General features: G+C 42.6%; 2 protein-coding genes and 1 pseudogene across 2 annotated transcripts in view; all 3 read left to right on the forward strand.

Moving 5' to 3' along the window:
- DCAF12 (DDB1 and CUL4 associated factor 12) overlaps window positions 1–1,579 on the forward strand; it is a 40,413-nt gene extending 38,834 nt beyond the window's left edge. Inside the window, exon 10 of the transcript XR_010841951.1 lies at window positions 1,272–1,579. The gene's annotated coding sequence lies outside the window, so the exon portion shown is untranslated. The remainder of the gene's footprint in view (window positions 1–1,271) is intronic.
- A 4,217-nt stretch (window positions 1,580–5,796) lies between these two features.
- Window positions 5,797–27,732, forward strand: part of UBAP2 (ubiquitin associated protein 2) — a 161,324-nt gene continuing 139,388 nt past the window's right edge. The window contains exon 1 of the mRNA XM_067041326.1: window positions 5,797–5,881. The gene's annotated coding sequence lies outside the window, so the exon portion shown is untranslated. The remainder of the gene's footprint in view (window positions 5,882–27,732) is intronic.
- On the forward strand, window positions 12,750–14,070 carry LOC131761746 (translationally-controlled tumor protein pseudogene; annotated as a pseudogene).

A 27,732-nucleotide genomic window follows, 5' to 3' on the forward strand; every position in this document is an offset into this window, starting at 1 on the left:
AAAGGCCCCAAATGACTGGTTGGAAGGTCAGCTTGGGGTGCTTGGAGCAGAACACAGGAGTTCCCTCAAGGGTAAAGGCAGGTCAAGGGCAAACACACAAATGCTAAGACCTGCTTGTTCCTTGTCCCCAGCCCTGGCCCAAGATCAGTTGCTCTGGAGTCCAGTTGAGAGTAGGTTTCCCCGGGGGAAGTAGTGTGGTACTTGGAGAGAAAAACAGACTGACGATGAGGGAGCATGCTAGTCCTTTCTCTGAATGACTGTGAATGTGAGCAATGTGACCAGCTTCTCTTACATAAACCAGGGTTGGTGATAGGCCCCGTCTGCTTCAGTGGAGGGGCCCTGAGAATGACTGTGATAGTGCCCTGGGAACAGTATCATTTTTTTGAAGTTGGAACCATAGATCCTAGCTTTAAGGGGAGGATGCAGTGTCCATAGTGAGTGAAGCTCTTCCTGGAAGCTGTTTGGGTCTGTAGCTGAGAGAAAGGCAGACTGCTGAACCCTACCACTCTCCTCAGTCATCTCTGAGAGACCCATCAGGGCTGGGCCACAGAGCCAGGCAAGCTGAATACAGCTGCCCTTAGAGACTGATTCAGAATGTTACTCATACAGGCACCTACCTATATGATCAAAGGCTGCAAAACAGGAAGGGGGAGGTGAATGAGTTGAAGCAAGTGAGAGGGTTTCCTAGAGGAGAAGAGTTACATTTGGAAAAGGACTGGAATTGGCCTTTCCCAAAATGAGATTTTCAGAATCCCCAATCCATGGAACAGTAATTGGTGTTTTCAAAATGCTCCGTGGTCAAATTATTTGGGGGAAATGCAGATTAAAACAGACATGCTTCTCACAACCTGAGGTTTGGGGTCACCATGGGACTCATGTGCATGAAACATGCTCAGAGAAAGGTGACACAGGATGTGGGGAGGGCCTGGCCTGGACCTCTGGCCTCTGTGGAATCTTGGCTCTGCTCTTACTTTCCAACCAGACTTTGCAGCAAAGTGTGTATCACAGAAGGGCTTTGTGGACTTTATGTGGTCCCTCCCTTTCCTGCTAGCAGCCTTTACTCCCAGGCCATGAAAGAACTTCCTTGTTCTCAGGCGCATGCCTCATTCCAAATGGGCTGCTGGCTCCCCCCATCATCCTTTGGGTCCTTCTGCAGAAGTCTTTGGAACCTCATTTATGCCTCAGGTTCCCTCATGCCTGCTGCTTCTGAAGTTGATTAGTATTAACCTGGTCCATTAAATTAATTAACTAGGGCTTCCTTGGTCTTGCAGTGGTTAGGAATCCTCCTGCCAATGCAGGGGACACAGGTTCGAGCCCTGGTCTGGGAAGGTCCCACATGCCGTGGAGCAACTAAGCCCATGTGCCACAACTACTGAGCCTGCGCTCTAGAGCCCATGTGCCTCAACTACTGAAGCCTGCGCGCCTAGAGCCCGTGCTCCGCAGCAAGAGAAGCCACCGCAACAAGAAACCCACGCACCACAAGGAAGAGTAGCCCCCGCTCGCCACAACTAGAGGAAGCCGGCATACAGCAACGAAGACCCAATGCAGTCAAAATAAATAAATGTATTTTTTAAATTAATTATTAATTTTCTATTAAATTTATTAGTGTTCCTAATAAAGCTAAAGATTGCCAGTCCAGGGCTCTCTGATCCCATACATTTCCTAGAGCAGGTACCCAGGAAAAGTAAGGCAGGGTGTCAAGACCCGTGGCTTAGGATTGGGGGGGAGGTCAATCTTGTAAGATCCTATGACCCAAGTGTTTCTTTCCTTCCTTTTCAGTTGGCTGGTGTCTGGGAGACAACAATGTGGAGGGGAAAGGGGAGAAGAGGAACACTCAATGTTTCTTGCTTTTAGCCACATCTCATTTCGTGCTATTGTGCTGAAATGGCTGGAAGCTTTGGGAAGGTAGAAACGTGGGCTTCTAATTCTGGAATTACTGATGAAGACAAAAGAAAGTTCAGGTTTGTTAGCTTGGTTCTCCTGCCCTCATTTCAGCTCCTCCAAAGAATAATCTAGAGAAACAAATGTGAGAAATTTGTTTCTAAACTACCACTAGAGAGAGGTGTGAACTGAACTCAAGATGGGACTGTAAACTCATGATTCAGCTCTCCAAGACAGGTATGAGCTGTCCTCTTAAATTCCCCCTGGGTTGAGCCTCACATCTGAACACTCCTCTTGATTAGTGTGTAATTGATGAAATCAGAATTTTTTAAAGATAATAATAACTCATTAACTGAGCTCAGAGTCACATATTTACTGCGTTTCTTGTTAAGCAGTATTCAGAGCTGTAATTAACATCCCTAGTGCTAAGAACAGGAAGAAAACATGATCAACTCCCATCTTTAAGAAAATAAACTTCCCTTACTTGTAGCTACTTTTTTCTTAGCTGGTGACAGCCTGCACAGAGGACTGGAAAAAATAATGCAGCTTCTTTTGTCTCCAGGGTCAAGGCGGTTTGTTGATGCATAGAACACTGTGCTGGGTACGTTGGGCTGAGGAGTGGCCGTTTGGGCCGTGTAATGTGTTGTTTGCCCAAGAAACATCCTTAACTACCACTACTGCAGCTCTCTGCTCCCAGGCCCTTCTGCTAGAAACACAGAATTATTGTGCCAATCACCATGCTTAAGTTCCCACCATTAGACCTTTCTTTTTTCTTGAGGAAGGGGGATGTTATATTACCTAATTAAAGATACTAAAAAGAAAAAAAGAGACTTTACTGGCAGTCCAGTGGTTAAGACTCTGCGCTCCCAGTGCAGAGGGCCCAGGGGTTTAATCCCTGGATCCCTGGTTGGGGAACCAGCATGCCACACAGCACGATCCCCCCCCCAAAAAAAAAGATACTATTGCTCTTCCCTGGAGGAGGTAAATTCATGTCACCCCTAAATGCCAATTGCTCAAGGTAAGTGTGGACTGAAAGGGGAGGAAATGGGTTTAGTTATAAATCTGCTGCTGCTCGTGGGCATGACTTTAAACAAGTCTTTTCCCCTCTGTGGACATCTTTTTTTTTTTTTTTATCTTATACGATGAGGACAGGAGTTCAAATTAGACGCTGGATTTGCTGGATCCACAACAACTATTCTAATGGTGCAAGGAAGGCTAAGAAGAATAGGCAATGATCCTCAAGCAGTTTGTCCTCAAAGCAGGTAAATATAACAGGTTTGTTAAATGAATCTTATTTTCCTAACGGTTTCCAATAAAACATTGGGAATTGTAGGTTGAATAGTGTCGCCACAAAATTCAAGTCTACCAGAAGAACCTCAATGTGACTTTAATTGGAAATAAGTCTTTGGAGATGTAATTAGGGGAAGGATTAAGATGGGCTCATACTGGGTTAGGCTAGGCCCTAACTTCAATGAGAGTGTCCTTATGAGACAGAAAAGGATGTACAGGGACACACAGAGAAGATGACCTGAAGACAGAAGGAGATTGGAGTGATGCATTTATAAGCCAAAGAATGCCCAGAGCCACCAGAAGCTGGAAGAGTCAAGGAAAGAGTCTCCCTTAGAGCCTTGCGAAGGATTGCGGCCCTGTTGACACCTTGATTTTGGATCTCTGGCCTCCAAAACTGTGAGAGAATGAATTTCTGTTGTTTTAAAACCACCAAGTTTGTGGTAATCTGTTGCAGCAGCCCTAGCAAATTAATACAGGAGTATTCTAAGGAATTTTCAGATACCAATTTTTATGAAATCACGTTTGAGGTTTAAGAAAAACTTTTTTCTTTTATGATGATACAAAGAGGAAATGTACTTATATAGTAGTGCTAAGACTTGTAAACGCAAAAATTAAAGCTTAGAACCATACTTTAATTGCTTCTGCCTGAAAAACCTGTTCCTTCCGGGACCGAGGCAGTAATCCCCCAAACTGCCTAACTTTGGTTGCTTTTTCCTAACTGTGTCAAACTGCCTCAGCATTTTAAACTTTTACCCTAGGTCATCTTTTCACAGTGTAGACAGTAGAGTCTCAGGATGCTTTCCCATCCTGAATTTATTAGCCAATAACATGGACAGCTCTCTGCAGTCCCTCTTGGTAACAGGAGAAAATAGAAGATCTAGCTAAGGCCTAACATAACTAAACTAGCTCTACAATAGGATCCGCCCTGTGCCTGCATGTGCAGACCTGGACCTGCTAGCCAGAATGAGAAGGATGCCCAAGTCAGCAGAAAAAGTCAGCATTGACTTTATTGTTCCTGGGCTACTGGTTTATTTTATTTACTGTGGTCTTTATTAGGAAGCCTTAGCCTATCAAAATGGTATTTATTGCACTGAAAAGTTATTGATTATATCCATTGACCCAGACTTCTGGGAATTTTAGGAAATATTCTAGGCAAGCATGCAAAGACATACGTATAAGAATGCTTGTCGTAGCATTAATTAGCAAAAAAACAAAACAAAAAACTGGAAGTATCTTAAGTCTATTAATAAGGAAATGGTTAAATAAAAATTTTAAATATTCTCTGGTCAATCTTATTACAGAGAGAGACCGCTACATACTATGTTCCTCCTGATGGGTCACAATAGGAAGTTAACAGCATTACCTAAGAAGTATTCTTGCCAAGAAATCAAACCCGATCTGAGTAAGCTTTTAGATCTATCAGTTCTCAGAAAATACAGTGGATGGAAGAACATATTAATAGTAGAGCAGGGATGCAAACAACCAAATGCTGAACGTAAGGAAAATGATCTTTTTTCAATAAACAACTAGCACGAAAAAAGAGAACCATTGTATATTAAGGGAGACTTGAGACAGATGTAGAAAACAAATGTATAGAGGGTGTTTACATCCTAATTCAAAGCAATGTAACTGAAAAATATAATCAGGGAGGGAATTCCTGGCAGTCCAGTGGTTAGGACTCGGCGCTTTCACTACCGGCCCGGGTTAATTCCCTGGTCAACCCCACAAGCCACATGATGTGGCCAAGAAAAAAAAAACTATTAAAAAAAAAAAAGGTAGTCAGGGAAAACTTAACACTGACTGGATATTAGATAATAGCAAAGAATTATTGTTACTTTTTCTAGGTATGACAATGATACCTTTATTATGTTTGGTTTTTTTTTTTTACTGATTATGTTTTTTTAAATCTTACCTCTTAGAGTTATTTTATTTACAGATGAAATTACATCATGTCAAGGTTATGTTTTTTTTTTTTTTTTAAGGTTATGTTTTAAAATAATCCAGAGGGGGACTTCCCTGGCAGTCCAATGCTTAAGAATCTGCGCTTCCACTGCAAAGAGCATGGGTTCAATCCCTGGCAGGGGAACTAAGATCCCACATGCCATGCAGTGTGGCCAAAAAAATACTAATAAATAAATAAATAAATAATCCAGAGGGTTAGATTATTTTTATTTTTTTGGCTGCATTGGGTCTTCATTGCTGCGCACGGGCTTTCTCTAGTTGCGGCGAGTGGGGCTACTCTTTGTTGCAGTGCGCCGGCTTCTCATTGCATTCTCTTGTTGTGGAGCACAGGCTCTAGGCCCACAAGCTCAGTATTGTGGCTCGCAGGCTCTAGAGCTCGGGCTCAGTAGTTGTGGCACACGGGCTTAGTTGCTGCACGGCATGGGGTATCCTCACGGACCAGGGACCGAACCCATGTCCCCTGCCTTGGCAGGTGGATTCTTAAGCACTGTGCCACCAGAGAAGTCCCTAGATTATTTTAAGCTTTTTTTTTTTTTTTTCGGTACCCAGGCCTCTTACTGTTGTGGCCTCTCCTGTTGCAGAGCACAGGCTCCGGACGCGCAGGCTCAGCGGCCATGGCTCACGGGCCCAGCCGCTCCGCGGCATGTGGGATCCTCCCGGACAGGGGCACGAACCCGTGTCCCCTGCATCGGCAGGCGGACTCTCAACCACTGCGCCACCAGGGAAGCCCCCTAGATTATTTAAAGAGGTATGTTGATAATTGTTGAAGCTGCAAGATGGGTATATGGGGGCTTATGATGCTAGTATTTCTAATTATGTAATGTTAGAATTTTTTATAATAAAAAGTTTTAAACGTGGTATATAACAAGTAAATATATATGTAGTGACATAGGATGATTATAACATAGAATATATTATTAATTAACAAAGTTATAAGCCAGCTTCTAATGCAGAATCTCTTGTAAAATTTATACATATCTACATTTAGGTACAGGAAAAATCTAAAATGTTATCACTAGAATGTCAGTAGTGGGTCTCTTGGCAGCAGAGTTTCAATGATTTTTTTAAATTAATTTATTTATTTTTGGCTGCGTTGGGTCTTCGTTGCTGCGTGTGGGCTTTCTCTAGTTGTGGGGAGCAGGGGCTACCTTTGTTGTGGTGCACGGGCTTCTCATTGCGGTGGCTTCTCTTGTTGCGGAGCATGAGCTCTAGGCACGTGGCCTTCAGTAGTTGGGGCACGCGGGCTCAGTAGTTGTGGTGCACAGGCTTAGTTGCTCCGCGGCATGTGTGATCTTCCCAGACCAGGGCTCGAACCCATGTCCCCTGCATTGGCAGGTGGATTCCTAACCACTGCACTGCCAGGGAAGTCCCTCAATGATATTTTTTTTATTCCTTTGCTTATCTGTATTTTCTAGTAGTGTCACTTAAAATACACCCCTCCCAGTTTTTCTTCAACATGTGCTGGCTGTGAATAAGAAGTTAGTAATAAAGGAGGAGAGAGAATATTGATTGCTCCTTTGCTCAAAAAGCTGAGAACGAAAATTCCTCACTTCCCTTTCCTGGGGCACAAACATTCTCCTTAGGCCAGCCAGCTCATCCAGTCCTCTCAATTCACACAGCACTTCCCTTCTCAAAATTGCTCACCACCAACTCCTGCTGTCAAAATCTTTCAAGGTGTAGTTCAGAACCTAACTCTTTTAGAATGTCTTCTATGATCACACCCTTCCTGAGGGAGCCCTGTTTTTCGGGGTCTTTCCAAGCACAGGCAGGCACATGATCGTCCCCAGAGCCCCAGAATCTTCTGGGAAGACAGTAAATTCCTTTGGGCCAATGAATTCATCATGAGCCCAGTAGGGGGAGCCAGAACTTACTTCCCAACCTCTGGAGGCACCACCCTTGTATAAACAAACTCCATATGGAGTGTGATCAAAGATATGCACAAAACATTTTTTCAAGAAGGGAGGGAGGAGAGGTAGGCAGGGCTGTAATGTAATGTAAGTCTTAAAGGAGGTCTTTTTGTTTTGTTTTCTATAATGAACTTTTCAGAGTGACAATACTTGAACTAAGCTCCCCTATGCATTTATGTACAGATTTGACTTAGACACAATTTTTCAAAAGTATGTGTGTGTGTGTTGTTTAAAGCCAGACAGACCTTGCTGTTCAAGGAACAACAGGATGTTGCCAGGGCATCTCCAAATTCAATAAACTGAGCATTGGTTGGAGGAATTAGGTAGGAGGCAGCTTGGAGAAAGAGCACTGGATCTGAGGTTGATGTTCCTAGTTGTATCCTGTCTCTAATCATTAACCAGCTGTTTGACTGTAGGCTGTTTGAGTCTCCCTGGGCTGATTGTGAACTTCTGCGATAAGGGATGTGAAGGTGCTTTGAAATAGGGCACAACTGTGAAGAATTCATAGAGCTCCCAACAAGCTTGAGCCATCTGCTGAGATTTCACAGTCCCTGGAAGATGGCCAACCTCCCTCACTTAAACTCAGTCCAAATAATTGTGACTATGGGACAGCCAGGAGCATGGGAACTAGCTGGAGTTAACTTGGACAAAAGGGTCCAAGCCTTCAAGCATCCAGCCAGGCCTTTACCCAAGCTAGAACTAGGGGCCCCTTTACACTTCCTGGTTGCATCCTCCCCTTTTAACCACAGAGAGGTGAGAGGCTTAGCCAGGCTGCTCCTGCCAGAGGGAGCCATGTGTGGCTTTTCCCTAGGACACAGGGGACCTGAACAACCCTAGAGAGAGAAGCTGAAAGCTGGGCTCTTTGAGTCATTGTTGGGATGCAGCTTCTCTAAGAACTCTGCTAGAAGCTGAGCTGGTAGAATTGGAGCAAGGCCTCAAGGAAAGAGATGTTTTTAGAAGTGGCCACTGCTGACCAGGGTTAGGGCACAGGGAGCATTAGCTCTGCCCTGCAGGCAAGGCCCCAGCATCTACAGGTCCAGTTCGGGTTCATCTATGTTTGGAGTCAAGGGCTGATTTGTGTTTTCTCTGAGATCTTACCCCTCTTTCTGCACTATTTGTAGCTGACTGTGGCTACAGTTGGGGACAGTAGTTTTCTTCAGGGTCTACTCCTCAACAGAACATGTTCAGGTCTGCAGGAACTGGCTTAACTTGCTTCTGAGAGTCTTAACTCCACCCCAGATTCCTTTGGCTTCAGGGAAGAGAGGTATAAGGGTGGGAGAGGAGGAGACAGGATACAGCCAAAAGGAACTGTGAAATCAGGAGATTCCTGCAGAAGTAACTTTATTCTGAGGAAGAAGGTTCCCTAAGTCTCCCTGAGCTTCCACAAAACTATCTCCTCACAAGTCCCAGGACAGAGATGCCAGCCCCTCTCTCCTACAGTTGGCATCACTTTTGATTCTCCAGGAAGTCGCTCTGGTGGAGAAGTCTTCCCTGCCCATCAGCATCATGCAGGTCTCCAGGAGGAGTCATCTACAGTCAGGCCTCACCCTTTGCAGACTAGACTCAGATTCCTTGAAGGCAGGGCCTGGACTGTTGAAAGGCTCTCCGCCAAGTCTGTGTGGGTTCAGCACTGGGCTGAGGAGCAGAGCAGCCCCTGGAAACTTCCATCCACCCAGCTAGTCTTCTGCTTCCATCACTATATGACAGCTCAGTGTCCTAACTTGGAGCTTTCTTGACTCCTGTTGTATCTTATGTTCCTGGCAGCTTGCTCTTGTTGCACACTTTAAGGCCAAATTATGGGGCATGAACAGCATTGTTTGAAATTTCAGTGAATAGAATGGTGATAGGTTGCTTCCTTGTAGCCTCCAGATCTGCTTTCCACCCTCCCTGTTCAGTGCCTCAGTTTGACCTTTTATCAACAGACTTCTTTGTCCTCTGGCTTCTAGTTACATTCAGCCAATGGAGGCTAAAAGTGGGAAAAAGAGGGATGTGAGATTGTTTATTCCCCATCATACACCCCACCTTCCTAAAAGCAGGGTCTCTGCAGACACCTTTCATACACTCTCTGCTCCCTCCCTTTGTCCCCGCAGGTCCCATAGTGATCAAGTTTCCTACTGTCATTGGCCCTGGGATACTACATCATTTCTTGTTGCTTTTCCTTTATTAAACTCTCAATTATCCATCTGTTTCTTTCTGGGACCCTCATAGATAGGACAAGTGCCACTGAGATATATGAATTACCACCTAACCTAGCCCTGTCACATGTCTGTGGGATCTTGACAAGTTACTCAACCTCTCTGAGCCTCGGTTTCCTCATATGTAAAATACTGCAGGGAGAAGAGGTATGCTCTGAGGTCACTTTTCAGTTTAGAATCTTTGGTTCTAAGGTGATAAGTGTAGTTCCTACAGAATTTAACCAGGAGAATATGGGTCTGAATGGAAAAATATGTAAAATTATTCCATTGGGCATTTGGGAGTCGGGGTTACAGGAGTTACCTCAGACTTAAGAATTGGTAGAGAAAAAGGCAAGAAATACCTCCATCTGTTCTGCATGTGTATTTATTTTAAACATGATCCTTTCCAAGAAATTCTCCAGACTTGTGGTAGGAATCAGCTCTTATTTTGTCTTCAACTCTGTATTTGTCTTCTTTTGTTAGAAAATGTAGGAAAAATCTCTTTCTCTTGGTGTTTTTTTCTCTACTTCTATTAATCTATTTCTATTAACCTAGTATCTCTCTGTATTTGTTTTCTTCTATTTATTTCTGTTTCTCTCCATTAAAACAAATAAAAGAGGAACTTCCCTGGTGGCACAGTGGTTAGGAATCCGCCTGCCAATGCAGGGGACAGGGGTTCGAGCACTGGTCCAGGAAGATCCCACATGCCACGAAGCAACTAAGCCTGTGCACCACAACTAGTGAGCCTGCGCTCTAGAGCCCGCAAGACACAACTACTGAGCCCACGTGCCGCAACTGCTGAAGCCCTCGTTCCTGGAGCCCGTGCTCTGCAACAAGAGAAGCTACCACAGTGAGAAGCCCGTGCACCACAACGAAGAGTAGCCCCCACTCGCTGCAAGTAGAGAAAGCCTGTGCACAGCAACGAAGACCCAATGCAGCCAAAAATAAATAAATAAATAAATAAAATTTTTTAAAAAACAAACAACAAAGAAAAGAAAAGAAAAAAAGGTATTCCCTTCAGCACCTACTTAGCAGGGGAGAATCAGAAAGTTCCTAAACAAAGGCTCCTGGCAGGCATCCAAATGAAGCAGTTCGAACTGACCAGCACCTGGAGCTGCCAGTTAAAGAGAGTCACAAATGCTGGAAATTTTTGGCTCAGGAGGAGTTTTCCCAGGCTGAGATCAAGGCTGACAATTTTAACTTTCCACTTCAGACTGAATCCACTTTGGAATCTACCTGGCTATCTCTCACACCACTCAGGTGCCTTGTACCTGTGATTTCAGGAATAGAGCTTAAAACCCAGAGAGGGAGGCTGAGATTTCTCTTTAACTGGAGTCATAGAAGGCCCTAAGATTTCTAGAGCTGGAAGGACTTCAAAGATTACTTATAACAAAACCTCTATGTTTTACAAAGACAGGAGCTAAGATCCAGAGAGAGGAAGGGTCTTGCCCAAGGACACACAGTAAATTAACAGCAGAGCTATTAACAGTTAAAAGGTACAAGATGCCACATATTAACTAATTTAATCCTCATAACAACCCTATGGAGACAGCATTAGTAGCACCTTCTCATTTTACAGATGAGGAAACAGGCCCAGAGAGGTAAAGAGCTTGCCTGCACTGAAGTCTGTGTTCTCCACTACTTCACTCTACCACCTCCAAGGATGATGATGTAGCCTGTGGCTTGATATATGGTGGGAATATTCATGTCACAGAAATCAGCAAATACTACAAATCAGATTGTTTTGTTGGTTGTCACAGTTTAAGAAAGCGATGAAGGACTTCCCTGGGACGCAGTGGTTAAAAATCCACCTGCCGGGCTTCCCTGGTGGCGCAGTGGTTGACAGTCCGCCTGCCGATGCAGGGGACATGGGTTCGTGCCCCAATCCGGGAAGATCCCACATGCCGCGGAGCGGCTGGGCCCGTGAGCCATGGCCGCTGGGCCTGCGTGTCCAGAGCCTGTGCTCCGCAACAGGAGAGGCCACAACAGTGAGAGGCCCGCGTACCAAGGAAAAAAAAAAAAAAATCCACCTGCCAATGCAGGGGACATGGGTTTGATTCCTGGTCCAAGAAGATCCCACATGCCACAGAGCAACTAAGACCGTGAGCCACAACTCCTGAGCCTGCATGCTGCAACTGCTGAAGCCCGCATGCCTAGAGCCCATCCTCCGCAACAAGAGAAGCCACCGCAATGAGAAGCCCATGCACCACAATGAAGAGTAGCCCCCGCTTGCCACAACTAGAGAAAGCCCACATGCAGCAATGAAGACCCAAGGCAGACAAAAAAGTAAAATAAAATAAAAATAAATAAATGAAATAAAATAAAATTATTAACAACAAAAAGAGAAAGTGATGAAGATTCAGAAGCACAGGGAGATGCAGGGACCCCCATGAGAGAGATGGGAGGATCAATTTCAACGAGTTTCCAATATGGATCCCATTCTCTCTCATGTGTAACCTTTAAAATAAATTTTTTTCTTAAGTCTTCCCCATTATCAATAAAAGTGTGTGTGTGTGTGTGTGTGTGTGTGTGTGTGTGTGTGTATGTGTGTGTGTGTTTAGGTATAATTTATATAAAATAAAATGCAGAGAGATATTAAAAATTCAGTTCACTGAGTTTTTACAGTGTTTACCCCCAGGCAACCACCACTCTAAATGAGAGAACATCCACATCATTCCAGAAAGTTCGTTCAAGCCTCTAACCAGTAAAATTTCCACCATGGCTTCCAACCTTCCCTCCCCCAGCCATTTTCTGATTTCTTTCATGTATGTGGTATTTCAGTCTTCCAGTTGCTCAGGCCAAAAACCTTAGAGTCATCCTTGACTCATCTCTTTCTGTCACACCCCACATCCACAGTGTTTCCTGTCAGGTAGATTTTCAAAATATATCTAAAATCTAACTGCTTCTCATCAACTCCACAGCTGCCTCCTTGGTCCAAACCTCATCATCTCTCACCTTCTGACTGGTCTCCAGCTTCCTTACCTTCCCAAGCTCCTCCACTCCCCCTACAGTCTGTTCACACAGCTGCCTGAGCAATCTTTTAAAAATGTAAATTCAGATCATGACACCACTCTGTAAAACACTCCAATGCTTACCATCTCTCAGAGTAGAATCAACCTCAAGGTCTCCACCATTGTAAGGTCGTCTCCACTTTTTGGATCTCAATCTAGTGCTCCCTGCTGGCTTATCAGGCTCCAGCCAAACCAGCCTCTTTGCTATTCCCAGAACACATAAGCACATTCCCCCCTCACAGACTTTGTCCTTTCTGGTTCTTTTTTTTTTTTTTTAATCAGCTCTAGTGTGGGTTTTTTTTTTTTTTTAATATTTATTTATTTATTTGGTTGCATTGGGTCTTAGCTGAAGCTCACCAGCTCCTTAGTTGTGGCATGCCAACTCTTAGTTGCTGCATGCTTGTGGGATCTAGCTCCCAGACCAGGGATCAAACCCGGGCCTCCTGCATTGGGAGCACAGGGTCTAACCACTGTGTCACCAGGGAAGTCCCTGTCCTTGCTGGTTTTGAAACAGGAGGGAAGGGGCAGGGCACAACCTTTAAAAGAATGACATAGAGCCTCATCCACCAGAGGGCAGACAGCAGAAGCAAGAAGAACTTCTGCAGCCTGTGGAAGGAAAACCACACTCACAGAAAAATAGACAAAATGAAAAGGCAGAGGACTTTGTACCAGATGAAGGAACAAGATAAAACCCCAGAAAAACAACTAAGTGAAGCGGAGATAGGAAACCTTCCAGAAAAAGAGTTCAGAATAATGATATGAAGATGATCCAGGACCTTGGAAAAATAATGGAGGCAAAGATTGAGAAGATGCAAGAAGTGTTTAACAAAGACCTAGAAGAATTAAAGAACAAACACCTAGAAGAATTAAATAACAAACAAACAGAGATGAACAATACGATCACTGAAATGAAAAATACACTAGAAGGAATCAATAGCAGAATAACTGAGGCAGAAGAATGGATAAGTGAACTAGAAGGCTGAATGGTGGAATTCACTGCCGTGGAACAGAATAAAGAAAAAAGAATGGCTTTTCCGCCCCCTCCCCCCGCCCCCTGAGCACCGCTTCTGCTGCACCACGCTCGCTCTGAGCTCCGGGCTCCTACTAAGCTAGTGCCACTGTTGTCTCCCTCCAGTCTCCAACATGATGATCTACCGGGACCTCATCAGCCATGATGAGATGTTCTCTGATATGTACAAGATCTGGGAGGTTGTGGACAGGCTGTGTCTGGAGGTGGAGGGGAAGATGGTCAGTAGGAGAGAGGGTAACATTGATGACTTGCTCATTGGTGGAAGTGCCTCCTCTGAAGGCCCTGAGGGCAAAAGTACCAAAGGCACAGTAATCACTGGTGTGGATATTGTCATGAACAATCACTTGCAAGAAACCAGCTTCACAAAAGAAGCCTACAAGAAGTACATCAAGGATTACATGAGGTCAATCAAAGGGAAGCTTGAAGAACAGAGACCAGAAAGAGTAAAACCTTTTATGATAGGGACTGCAGAACAAATCAAGCACATCCTTGCTAATTTCAAAAACTATCAGTTCTTTATTGGTGAAAACATGAATCCAGATGGCATGGTTGCTCTGCTGGACTACTGTGAGGATGGTGTGACACCAAATATGATTTTCTTTAAGGATGGTCTAGAAATGGAAAAATGTTAACATATTTGGCTGTTTGGATCTATCACCTGCTCATCATAACTGGCTGGCTGCTGCTTTTCATCCACATAAAACCAGGACTTAGACAAATGGGACTGATGTCACCTTGAGCTCTTCATTTTGATGTTGATTTGTTTGGAGCGGAGGCATTGTTTTTGAGGAAAATAAAAAAACATGTCATGTAGGTTGTCTAAAAATAAAATCATTTAAACTAAAAAAAAAAGAAAAAGTAATGAAAAGAAATGAAGACAGCCTAAGAGACTTTGGGGACAATATTAAACACAACAACATTCGCATTATAAGGGACCCAGAAGGAGAAGAGAGAAAGGACCCGAGAAAATATTTGAAGAGATTATAGTCGAAAACTCCCCTAACGTGGGAAAGGAAATAGCCACCCAAGTGCAGGAAGCACAGAGAGTCCCAGGCAGGATAAACCCAAGAAGAAACACGCCAAGACACATAGTAATCAAACTGACAAAAATTAAAGACAAAGAAAAATTACTGAAAACAACAAGGGAAAAATGACAAATAACATACAAGGGAACTCCAATAAGGTTAACAGCTGATTTCTCAGCAGACACTCTACAAGCCAGAAGGCAGTGGCACAATATATTTAAAGTGATGAAAGGGAAGAACCTACAACCAAGTTTACTCTACCTGGCAAGGATCTCATTCAGATTTGATGGAGAAATCAAAAGCTTTACAGACAATGTGGGGAAGTGGGGGTGGTGGTGTGATGAATTGGGTAATTGAGATTGACAGGTATACACTGATGTGTATAAAATTGATGACTAATAAGAACCTGCTGTGTAAAAAAAAAATAAAATTTTAAATTTTTTTTAAAAAGAGAACAGATGAAAAGCCAAAACTGATTATTTTATTTCTAGTGACATTTTATATGTTAACTAATTATTTTATAATTTTTTCAGTTGATTATATTGGATTTGATAGGAATAAAAAAAAAAAAGCACCTTACAGACAAGCAAAAGCTAAGAGAATGCAGCACCACCAAACCAGCTCTACAACAAATGCTAAAGGGACTTCTCTAAGCGGGAAACACAAGAGAAGAAAAGGACCTACAAAAACAAAACCATAACAATTAAGAAAATGGTAATAGGAACATACATATCGATAATTACCATAAATGTGAATGGATTAAATGCTATGAGATTAGAAATAAATTACAGAGAAAAAAACGTAAAAAACACAAACACATGGAGGCTAAACAATACGTTACTAAATAACCAAGAGATCACTGAAGAAATAAAAGAGGAAATCAAAAACTACCTCGAGACAAATGACAATGAAAACATGACGATCCAAAGCCTATGGGATGCAGCAAAAGCAGTTCTAAGAGGGAAGTTTATAACAATACAAGCTTACCTCAAGAAACAAGAAAAATCTCAAATAAACAATCTAACCTTACACCTAAAGGAACTAGAGAAAGAAGGACAAACAAAACCCAAAGTTAGTAGAAGGAAATAAATCATAAAGATCAGAGCAGAAATAAATGAAATAGAAACAAAGAAAACAATAGCAAAGATCAATAAAACTAAAAGCTGGTTCTTTGAGAAGATTAAAAAAAACTGATAAACCTTTAGCCAGACTCATCAAAAAAAGGAGGGAGAGGACTCAAATCAATAAAATTAGAAAAGAAAAAGAAGTTACAACAGACACCGAAGAAAAACAAAGCATCCTAAGAGACTACTACAAGCAACTCTATGCCAAAAAAATGGACAACCTGGAAGAGATGGACAAATTCTTAGAAAGGTATAACCTTCCAAGACCGAACCAGGAAGAAATAGAAAATATGAACAGACCAATGACAAGTAATGAAATTGAAACTGTGATTTAAAATCTTCCAACAAAGAAAAGTCCAGGACCAGATGGCTTCACAGGTGAATTCTATCAAACATTTAGAGAAGAGCTAACACCCATCCTTCTCAAACTCTTCCAAAAAGTGGCAGAGGAAGAAACACTCCCAAACTCATTCTACGAGGCCACCATCACCCTGATACCAAAACCAGATAAAGATACTACAAAAAAAGAAAATTACAGACCAATATCACTGATGTATAGATGCAAAAATCCTCAACAAAATACTAGCAAACAGAATCCAACAACACATTAAAAGGATTATACACCATGATCAAGTGGGATTTATCCCAGGAATGCAAGGATTCTTCAATACATGCAAATCAATCAATGTGATACACCAGATTAACAAACTGAAGAATAAAAACCATATGATCAATCTCAATATATGCAGAAAAAGCTTTTGACAAAATTCAACACTCATTTATGATAAAAACTCTCCAGAAAGTATGCATAGAGGGAGCCTACCTCAATATAATTAAGGCCATATGTGATAAACCCACAGCAAACATCATTCTCTATCATAAAAAACTGGAAGCATTTCCTCTAAGATCAGGAAAAAGACAAGAATGTCCACTCTCGCCATTATTATTCAACATAGTTTTGGAAGTCCTAGCCACATCAATCTGAGAAGAAAAAGAAATAAGAGGAATACAAATTGGAAAAGAAGAAGTAAAATTATCACTGTTTGCAGATGACATGATGTTATACGTGGAGAATCCTAAAGATGCCACCAGAAAACTACTAGAGCTAATCAATGAATTTGGTAAAGTTTCAGGATACAAAATTAATGTATAGAAATCTCTTGCATTCCTATACACTAACAACAAAAGATCAGAAAGAGAAATTAAGGAAACAGTCCCATTCACCATTGCAACAAAAATAATAAAATACCTAGGAATAAACCTACCTAAGGAGGTAAAAGACCTGTACTCAGAAAACTATAAGACACTGATGAAAGAAATCAAAGGTGACACAAACAGATGGAGAGATATACCATGTTCTTGGATTGGAAGAATCAATACTGTGAAAATGACTATACTACCCAAAGCAATCTACAGATTCAATTGAATCCCTATCAAATTACAAGTGGCATTTTTTACAGAACTAGAACAAAAAAATCATAAAATCTGTATGGAGACACAAAAGACCCCGAATAGCCAAAGCAGTCTTGAGGGAAAAAAACGGAGCTGGAGGAATCAGACTCCCTGACTTCAGACTATACTACAAAGCTACAGTAATCAAGACAATATGGTACTGGCACAAAAACAGAAATATAGATCAATGGAACAGGATAGAAAACCCAGAGATAAACCCACACACCTATGGTCAACTAATCTATGACAAAGGAGGCAAGGGTATACAATGGAGAAAAGACAGTCTCTTCAATAATTGGTGCTGGGAAAGCTGGACAGCTACATGTAAAAGAATGAAATTAGAACACTCCCTTACACCACACACAAAAATAAACTCAGAATGGATTCGAGACCTAAATGTAAGACCGGACACTATAAAACTCTTAGAGGAAAACATAGGAAGAACATTCTTTGACATAAATCACAGCAAGATCTTTCTTGATCCACCTCCTAGAGTAATGGAAATAAAAACAAAAATAAACAAATGGGACCTAATGAAATTTCAAAGCTTTTGCACAGCAAAGGAATCATAAACAAGACGAAAAGACAACCCTCAGAATGGGAGAAAATATTTGCAAACAAAACAATGGACAAAGGATTAAACTCCAAAATATATAAACAGCTCATGCAGCTCAATATTAAAAAAAACAAACAACCCAGTCCAATAATGGGCAGAAGACCTAAATAGACATTTTGTCCAAAGAAGACGTACAGATGGCCAAGAAGCACGTGAAAACCTGCTCAATATCACTAATTATTAGAGAAATGCAAATCAAAACTACAATGAGGTATCACCTCACACCAGTTAGAATGGGCATCATCAGAAAATCTACAGACAAACAAAAAAGAAAATCTACAAACAACAAATGCTGGAGAGGGTGTGGAGAAAAGGAAACTCTCTTGTGCTGTTGGTGGGAATGTAAATTGATACAGCCACTATGGAGAACCATATGGAGGTTCCTTACAAAACTAAAAATAGAATTCCCATATGACCCAGCAATCCCACTACTGGCCATATACCCAGAGAAAACCATAATTCAAAAAGACACATGCATCCCAGTGTTCATTGCAGCACTATTTACAAGAGCCAGCTCATGGAAGGAACCTAAAGGTCCATCACCAGATGGGTGAATAAAGGAGATGTGGTACATATATACAATGGAATATTACAAGGCCATAAAAAGGAACGAAATTGGGTCATTTGTAAAGATGTGGATGGATCTAGAGACTGTCATACAGAGTGAAGTAAGTCAGAAAGAGAAAAACAAATATTGTATATTAACACATATATGTGGAACCTAGAAAACTGGTACAGATGAACCAGTTTGCAGGGCAGAAATAGAGACAGAGTTGTAGAGAACAAACGTATGGACCCCAAGGGGGGAAAGTGGTGGTGGGTGGGTGGTGTTGGGATGAATTGGGAGATTGGGATTGACATATATACACTAATATGTATAAAATTGATAACTAATAAGAACCTGCTGTATAAAAAAATAAATAAAAATAAAATTCAAAAAGAAGAATGACATAGTCCAAGGACATGACATAAACTGGTTAGAACCAACTAGGTCCAAGTTGGCTGATGACTGACTTCCACCAGACCTTGAGCACACTAAATGACACACGCATAGCCGCCATGACAGGTCCAAGGCCTACCATAAAGGTGAAAAAGTGGGATGTGGCCCAATTTCTGGGAATCCCCACCCCTTTCCCAAAATAGCTGGAATACTCCTCCCACTCATTAGCCTATGAAATTACCCACCTCTATAAAAACTGACAACCCCATACCCTGGTGGTGCTCTCCTTCTGCGATGGTCCACATTCTGTCTGTGGAGTGTGTTTCTCTCTAAATAAATACACTTTTTTTTTTTTTTTTTTTTTTTTTTGCGGTACATGGGCCTCTCACTGTTGTGGCCTCTCCCATTGTGGAGCACAGGCTCCGGACGCGCAGGCTCAGCGGCCATGGCTCACGGGCCCAGCCACTCCGCGGCATGTGGGATCTTCCTGGACCGGGGCACAAACCCATGTCCCCTGCATCAGTAGGTGGATTCTCAACCACAGTGCCACCAGGGAAGCCCAATAAATACACTTCTTACCTGTCACTTTGTCTCTGAATTCTTTCTGTAATGAGAACTTAAGGAACTGAGATAAGGTGTGTGATCTCCATTAAAAGACCATGAGTTCAAGTCCCAATCTGGGTTTTTGCTGGGTTCAAGTCTCAACCCATGGGTTCAAGTCCCAATGTGAGTTACACAGTTTCAGTTTCTCTACTTGAGACACTCTTCATGTGGCTCACTCCCTCAGTTCATTCAGGTCTCTGTTCAGCTGTTATCTTATTATAGAGACCTTCCCTGACTGCCCATCCAAAATAGCACATTCCGTGACACTCTGACCCCAGTCTTGTTTATTATTTCTTCCTAGTCCTTAAGACCTCACATTTTGTTTTTCGATTTATTTATTTATTTATTTATTTTTGGCTGTGTTGGGTCTTCATTGCTGCGTGCAGGCTTTCTCTAGTTGCGGCGAATGGGGGCTACTCTTTGTTGTGGTGCACGGGCTTCTCACTGTGGTGGCTTTTCTTTGTTGCAGAGCATAGGCTCTAGGTGCGTGGGCTTCAGTGGTTGTGATACATGGGCTCAGTAGTTGCAGCTCGTGGGCTCTAGAGCACAGGCTCAGTAGTGTGACACACAGGCTTAGTTGCTCCGTGGCATGTGGGATCTTCCAGGACCAGGTCTCGAACCCGTGTTCAGGCTCAGTAGTGTGACACACAGGCTTAGTTGCTCCGTGGCATGTGGGATCTTCCAGGACCAGGTCTCGAACCCGTGTTCCCTGCATTGGCAGGTGGATTCTTAACCACTGCACCTCCAGGGAAGTCCCAAGACCTCACGTTATATTATGTCTATTTACTGTCTTTTTCTCCCAATGGGTATGCTCGTAAAATGTTTAACAACTAGCTCTCTGAAAAGTATTGAAACTGAGCGGGGCCCGGTGGGGCTCCCAGGCATGAAGGCCTTTTTGTCCCCCACTGCTTGTAGCCAAGACACCAGCCTCCATGACCTTCCCTGAGTTCCAAAGGGCAGATTCAAATGGTTGCTCATCAAGGGAGGAGTAGTCAATAAACCACCCAAGCAAGATTAAAGGGATCAGAGAAGCTCATCAAGATTAGGGGACCAAGAGGAGATTAAGGAGGGCAGGCCCTGCTCGCACTCTAATCTAGTCAGAGACCCCACCTTTGAACCATTGTTATTAACCCTCATCAAATCCTCCTGGGTTGAGACACATAGTTTTTCCGAGGCAGGAGCCCACTGTGCCCCCTTTTGCCTGGCAAAGTAATAAAGCTATCCTTCTCTACTTCACACAAAACTCTGTCTCTGAGATTTGATTTGGCACCAGTGTACAGAAAGGCGAAGCTTTTGGCAACGGTATGAATGTGTTACGGGACACAGTTCATGTGCCTGACAGTGAGGGCAAACATAACAAAACATCGGAGTTTGGAGCAGAGAAAGGTTTATGGCAGGGCCACGCTCAATCTCCCCAATGGTTTTAGTTTTTAATTTTTTTAACACCTTTATTAGAGTATAATTGCTTTACAATGGTGTGTTAGTTTCTGCTTTATAACAAAGTGAATCAGCTATACTCCCTAATGGTTTTGGGGGAAAGGTTTTTATAGGCAAAATTTGGGGTGAGGGCTGCAGGGTGTGTGACTTTCTTCCAATTGGTTGGTGGTGAGGTAACAGGGCAGTGCTCCAGGAATCTTGTGCTCAGGGACCTTAGTTCTCACAGAGTAACTCAAAGATATTGTTTTGTATATCCCCACCCCACCCCCTTTATTTTTGGCCACACTGCAAGGCATGTGGGATCCTAGTTCCCCAACCAGGGGTCGAACCCATGCCCCTTGCAGTGGAAGTCCCTGTTTTGTATATTCCTTGAGGAGGAAACAGGACCCTACCCCAAGGCTGCACTAATGTTTCTTGACTGTTCCTCCCTTGTTTGTGCAACCCCTCCCTTCCCTGATTAGCAACTTTCTGAATCTGCCCTTTTAAACTAAGGGAAGGTCAAGGAAGCTAAATGAAGCCTTTTTCCTACAAACAAGAAAAGGGGACCGGAAAGGCTTTTGTATCCTGGAGGACCCCACAGAGCCCTTCTCAGTTTCAAATGTATATGTATATACATACCTAATTTTTTTTAAAAATTTATTTCATTTTTCGCTGTGTTGGGTCTTAGTTGCTGCACGTGGGCTTTTCTCTGGTTGCGGTGAGGTGGGGAAGTGGGGTGCCACTCTTTGTTACGGTGCGTGGGCTTCTCATCGCGGAGGCTTCTCTTGTTGTAGAGCATAGGTTCTAGGTGTGTGGGCTTCAGTAGTTGTGGCTCACGGGCTCAGTAGTTGTGGTTCACAGGCTCTAGAGTTCAGGCTCAGTAGTTGTGGCGCAGGGGCTTGGCTGCTCCGCGGCATGTGGGATCTTCCTGGATCAGGGCTTGAACCCGTGTCCCCTGCCTTGGCAGGCAGATTCTTAACCACTGTGCCACCAGGGAAGCCCTACATACCTAATTTTATTTATAAATTTAGTGATACAAAGGATGTGTAAAACACAATTTACATATAAGAAAATATAAATGCTCTTACTGGAAATTCCATGTTCTCACAGAATGCTTTTGTTGCTATTTGACAAACTCTTGTATCCATAGCCAATCTATCTTTGCAGCTAACAAGTGTAGTTCCAACATAAACATTGGCTGATATTTTTGTTTATAGAGTGTTGTCCAACACCACCAAGTAATTCTCCAGTTCTCAGGTGGACACAGACTGGGTACCCTCCGTTGTAACTCAGTTCTGACACTATGTGTCAGATCTCACAGGTTAGGGGCTCAGTCCTACAGGACTGCCCTTAATTCAGATGCCTACTACAAGCACACGTTGCACCTGGACTTCTGACCAACTGGCTGTAAATTAGAGGTTCCCATGACCCCCTCCTTGGGTTCTTCATTTGTTAAAACAGGTCACAAATCTCAGGGAAATATTTACTTACGTTTACCAGTTTATCATAAAGGATATTATAAAGGATACAGATGAGCAGCCAGATAAAGAGGTACACAGGTCAAGATCCGGAAGGATCTTGAGAGCAGGGGTGGAATTGGGGTGTACCACCATCCAGTCCAGAAGCTCATCAAATCTTCCCTGAGGTCAGTGGGCGGGACTGAAAGTTCCAACTCTCTAATCATTGAGTCTTCCTGATGACCAGCTCCATCCTAAGGCTGTGTAGGGAACTCCTCCAGGTCATCCATTAGTATTAACTCAGGTGGGAGAGAAAGGGCTTATTATGAATAACAAAAGACAGACAATCCTACCACTGAGATAATTACAAAGATTTTAGGAGCTTTGTGCCAGGAACCAGGGGCCAAATACAGTTTGTCTTCCAGCCCTCTGTATTCAACCAAGGGAGGTTGGAAAATATTTTTTTTTAAGTTCCACACAGTTCCAAAAAGCAAAACTTGAATTTCTTGTGCACCAGAAACTCTTTACATAGCATTTACATTGTATTAGGTATTATAAGTAATCTAGATAATTTAAAGTATACGGGAGGGGGAATTCCCTGGCAGTCCAGTGAATAGGACTCCGAGCTTTCATTGTCTAGGGTGTGGGTTCAACCCCTGGTCGGGGAACTAAGATCTTGCAAGCCCCTGGCACTGCCAAAAAAAAAAAAAAAAAAAAAAGTATACGGGAGGACACGTGTATAGCTAGGTTAAATGCAAATACTATGCCATTTTATATAATGTACTTGAATATCTGTGGATACATTCTCTGGGGGGTTGGGTGGGATCCTGGAACCAATCCCTCTGGATGCTAATGAAATAAAATTCATAATTAATGGCGAGACAAAGATATTTAAACATAAAATTTTTCTTTGCCCCTTTGGGCCTTCTCCCTCCCCTTTACTGTGTAATTGTGCATCTGCATTAACCAGACCTCCTTAGGCGATAACATTCCTTTTTAATCTCATCAAGAGTCACAACTCATTAGGAGATAACCTTCCTTCTTAATCTTGCAAGGGGCCAAAGTGACCCAGGAGCCACTGCTTTGTACCTGTAGATATGGATTGTGTAAACTGTCAATAATATGTCATTTGATGTAAACCCTTTGTCTCAGGAACTTGTATAATTCTGCTTTGACTCCAAAGGGAAGAACAGTCCTCAAAGCTTTCTGAAAGACTGTTTCCCAGGTTATAATCCTCAGGTTGGCTCTAGAAAAATTTTCCACTTTTTTTAGATTGACTTGATTTTTTCATCAACAATACCAAGGGACAACTGTATATTTCCTTAAAAATTTTGTTTTTAAATTTTATTGAAGTATAGTTGATATACAATATTATGTGAGTTACAGTTGTACAATATAGTGATTCATAATTTTAAAAGATTATACTCCATCATAGTTATTATAAAATTGGCTATATTCCCTGTGTTGTACAATCCATCCTTGTAACTTTTTTTTTTTTGGCTATGCCACTTTTGGCTTGCAGGTTTTTAGTTTCCTGTAAAGGGATTGAACCCTGGCAGTGAAAACCACAGGTCTTAATCATTGGACTGCCAGGGAATTCCCCTACAGCTTATTTTATTTATTTATTCATAATTTTTATTTATTTATTTATTGGGCTGCTTTGGGTCTTCATTGCTACATGTGGGCTGTCTCTAGTTGCAGCAAGTAGGGGCTACTCTTTGTTGCAGTGCGTGGGCTTCTCATTGTGGTGGCTTCTCTTGTTGCGGAGCATGGGCCCTAGAGTGCACAGGCTTCAGTACTTGTGGCATGAGGGCTCAGTAGCTGTGGCTTGTGGACTCTATAGTGCAGGCTCAGTAGTCATGGTGCACGAGCTTAGTTGCTCCACAGCATGTGGGATCTTCCTGGACCAGGGCTTGGACCTGTGTCCCCTGCACTGGCAGGTGGATTCTTAACCACTGCACCACCAGGGAAGCCCCTGTACCTTATTTTATACATAATAGTTTGTACTTCTTAATCCCTTACCCTTATACTGCCCCTTCCCCCTTCCCTCTCCCCACTGGTAACCACTAGTTTGTTCTCTGTATCTGTGAGTCTGCTTCTTTTTTGTTATATTCACTAGTTTGTTGTATTTTTTAGATTCAACATATAAGTGATATCATCCAGTGTTTTTCTCTGTCTAACTTATTTCACTTAGTATAATTCCCTCCAAGTCCATGCATGTTGTTGCAAATGGCAAAATTTCATTCTTTTTTATGGCTGAGTAGTATTCCATTGTATATATGCACCACATCTTCTTTATCCTTTCATCTGTTAATGTACACTTAGGTTGCTTCCATATCTTGGCAATTGTAAATAGTGTTACTATGAACATTGGGGTGCATGTATATTTTTGAATTAGTGTTTTTGGTTTTTTCTAACATATACCCAGGAGCAGAATTGCTGGGTTAAATATGTATACTTTTTTTTTTTTTTTTTGCCACGACACCTGGCGTGTGAGATCTTAGTTCCCTGACCAGGAATCGAACCCGTGCCCCATGCAGTGGAAGCGCAGAGTCCTAACCACTGGACCACCCAGGAATTCCCAACATGTGTATACTTCTTATCACACAGTAAATAAGAGGAAACTGTAGGAACTTCTCTCAATGATCAGAGAAGTGAGCAACTTACTTGCTGAATTGAACAATAGCTTTTTATTTATTTATTTGACAAATTTATTTATTTGTCTTAGTTGCCGGCACATGGGATCTTCATTGTGGTACAAGGGCTTCTCTCTACTTGTGGCGTGTGGGCTCCAGAGTGCACAGGCTCAGTAGTTGCAGAGTGAGGGCTCTCTAGTTGTGGCATGCAGGTTTAGCTGCCCTGTGTCATGTGGGATCTTAGTTCCCTGGCCAGGGATCGAACCCACGTCCTCTGCATTGGAAGACGGAATTTTTTTTTTTTGCGGTAAGCGGGCCTCTCACTGCTGTGGCCTCTCCCGCTGCAGAGCACAGGCTCCGGATGCGCAGGCCCAGCGGCCATGGCTCAAGGGCCCAGCTGCTCCGCGGCATGTGGGATCTTCCCGGACCGGGGCACGAACCCATGTCCCCTGCATCGGCAGGCGGACTCTCAACCACTGCCCCACCAGGGAAGCCCTGGAAGGCAGATTTTTAACCACTGGACCACTGGGGAAGTCCCTGAATAATAGCTTTTGAATGCTGGAAAAATATTTCTTTAATTTTTGTGGTATCCACAATGTAACAGCTACAGACACACTTTTAATATGCATTATTCATATTTTCTCCATCACTTTCTTAAGTCTAGACAATGACCCAAACTAGCCCTGATTTGTAGCATTTGCTGATTTCTGTGGGTAAATACTCCCACCATAGCCTATCTCAAGCTGCCAACAATGATGTCACTGAACATGAGTTAGGAAGAAATGCATAGTAGCACACCATTATGTAGTTTTTCCACCACACAGATACAATAGCATAGATAATAGTAAAATTATTAGAAGGCAATGAATTGGAATATTTATTATCTTTATTTTTATATAACTTATTTAACTTTAAGTTTATGTAATTTACTTTTTGAGGGCTTGCAAAATTTCTGAAAATTTAGCAATTGGCTCTCATGAGCCCACAGGAGCCAGCTCCAGCACACCCTGGTTTCCTTACTAGACTGTAAGCTCCATGAAAATAATACCTGGCACATAATGTGTACTCCATAAGTTCTTCTGGCATAAATGAATGAAAGGAATTTTAGTGTTATTTAGTTCCTTGCCACCTAAAGGACCTGATTAAATTAATTTGGGAGGGAAGTAAGAGGTGGGCACTATTTGAGCTGTTGTCAGACTCTCATGCCTTTTCTGAAGAAATCTGGGAGCAGGTTAGATAAAGGGGTAAATTGATCAGGGAGGCCTGAAATCTCCGGACTGAGGATGAGGAGAGTGGGAATGTCCATAACATTATCAGTTCAGTCAACCTCCACAATGCCGCCATAATTTATTATTTTTTAAAAACACATTTCTTCTGAAATCCCTGCCATATCTTCCAGCCTTCAAGATAAAATTCAAAATTTTATCTAGGTCCTTCATGTTTCCAGCTTAATCACTATTACTGTATCCTGTACCCCTATATCCAGCCTCATAGGGCCATTTACCTTCCCCTGAACTTGCTCTGCACTGTCTTGTCTTCAGAACTTTGCCCATGCTGGAGTCCCTTCCCTACTGGGGATGCTCCCCTACTCCTTTCTAACCCAGAGGCATCTCCATTTTTTCACATCCTGCTTGCATAGTTTCTCCTCTCTGAGGTCTTAGCTGGTACCCCATCCCCATCTCCTCTGGCATAATTAATTCTCTAGTATTTTCCTACACTGGAAGGATTTACATGGAGGAGATGTTGGTCAAGGATACAAACTTTCAGTTATAAGAGAATAAGTTCCAAAGATCTAATGTACAGTATGGTGATTACAGTTAACGATACTGTCTTGTATATTTAAAGCTGCTATGAGAGTAGAGCTTTCATGTTCTCACCATAACAACACCACAAAAGATGGAATTCCCTGGTGGGCCAGTGGTTAGGACTCTGCGCTTCCACTGCAGGGCAAATGTTCAATCCCTGGTTGGGGAACAAAGATCCCTCCCACAGGCCACACTGTGCCGCCAAAACAAACAAACAAACAAAACCCCCACAAAATGGTAATAATGTAAGGTGAAGGACTTATTAACCTTATTGTGTAAACATTCAGCAACATATATGTGTATCAAATCATCACATTGTATATCTTAAATTTAGACAATGTTATATGTCAATTATATCTCAACAAAGCTGGACAAAAAAAGCATTGACATATCTGTTTCCCTAATAGATTATGAAAGCCTTGAGGACAGGTTCTGATTCATTGTCTCCCATTGTCCAATTTAGTCTCAGGCATTTATTTAGTAGGGAACAATAATTGTTCATCAAAGGGGCAGCCGAGGGAGAGGAAAGCATAACAGCTAATCTCTCTGGGCCTCAGATCCTCCTTTTTACAATAAGGATAATGTTTCCTTGCCTGCCAGGAGGCTGAAGGAGATGAGCTCACAAGTCATTTCCCAGATCGATGACCTACTTCACAATTTCCCCTAGAGCAGAGTCTGGCATCAGAAATGTTGAGAAGCACTGTGGTTTTGTCCTTCACCCCAAAGACATTTGATCTCACTTTAAGAAGCCAACAGGTGTAGCCATTCTGTCCCTGCAAAAGGCCATACTGAACTATCTTTGGCCCGGAACAAGGCCCAAGCTGCTGGGAGATTAGTGTTTGGCTGGCGGAATGTCAGCGAAGGTCTGGGCTGAACAGGTTATTAAGCCCCCGCCTTCTCCTGCCAGTGTGCTATGGGAGGTGCACTTTCTTCCACAGCCAGGCTGGGAATTTTCCTCATCCTTGTCAGAGCAGATTTCTCCTGGCGACTACCATGTGCATGTTCTTGGGAGCTCAATAGGAGTTTTGCTTAAGTTTACTCAGGAACTGAAAATTGACAGGCACACGAGTGCTGAGTGAAAATAGTCTTTCTTTAGCGAGCACAGCTGCCCACCCTCAAGTTGGCAGAACTGGCGCCATATCAGCAGAGGATCTGAGGGGGTGACCTCCTCATCTAAAATATCCACCCCTCCACCTGTCATTCCACCATTAGATCTTAATTCCTCAGCGTCTCTAAGGAGGCTTTTCTGCTTCTAGAAACCCAATTGACATTCCAATTCCTCTGGAAGGTGCATTTTAGCTGGGATTAGTAATAGGAAGAAATAAATTCCTTAGCTTAGCATCAAGATACTATACAATCAGATGCTACTGACCTCTATAATTTTATCATCCACTACACTGATC

The sequence above is a fragment of the Kogia breviceps genome, chromosome 8 (genome assembly GCF_026419965.1).
Source record: "Kogia breviceps isolate mKogBre1 chromosome 8, mKogBre1 haplotype 1, whole genome shotgun sequence".
In the NCBI taxonomy this organism is placed as follows: Eukaryota; Metazoa; Chordata; class Mammalia; order Artiodactyla; family Physeteridae; genus Kogia; species Kogia breviceps.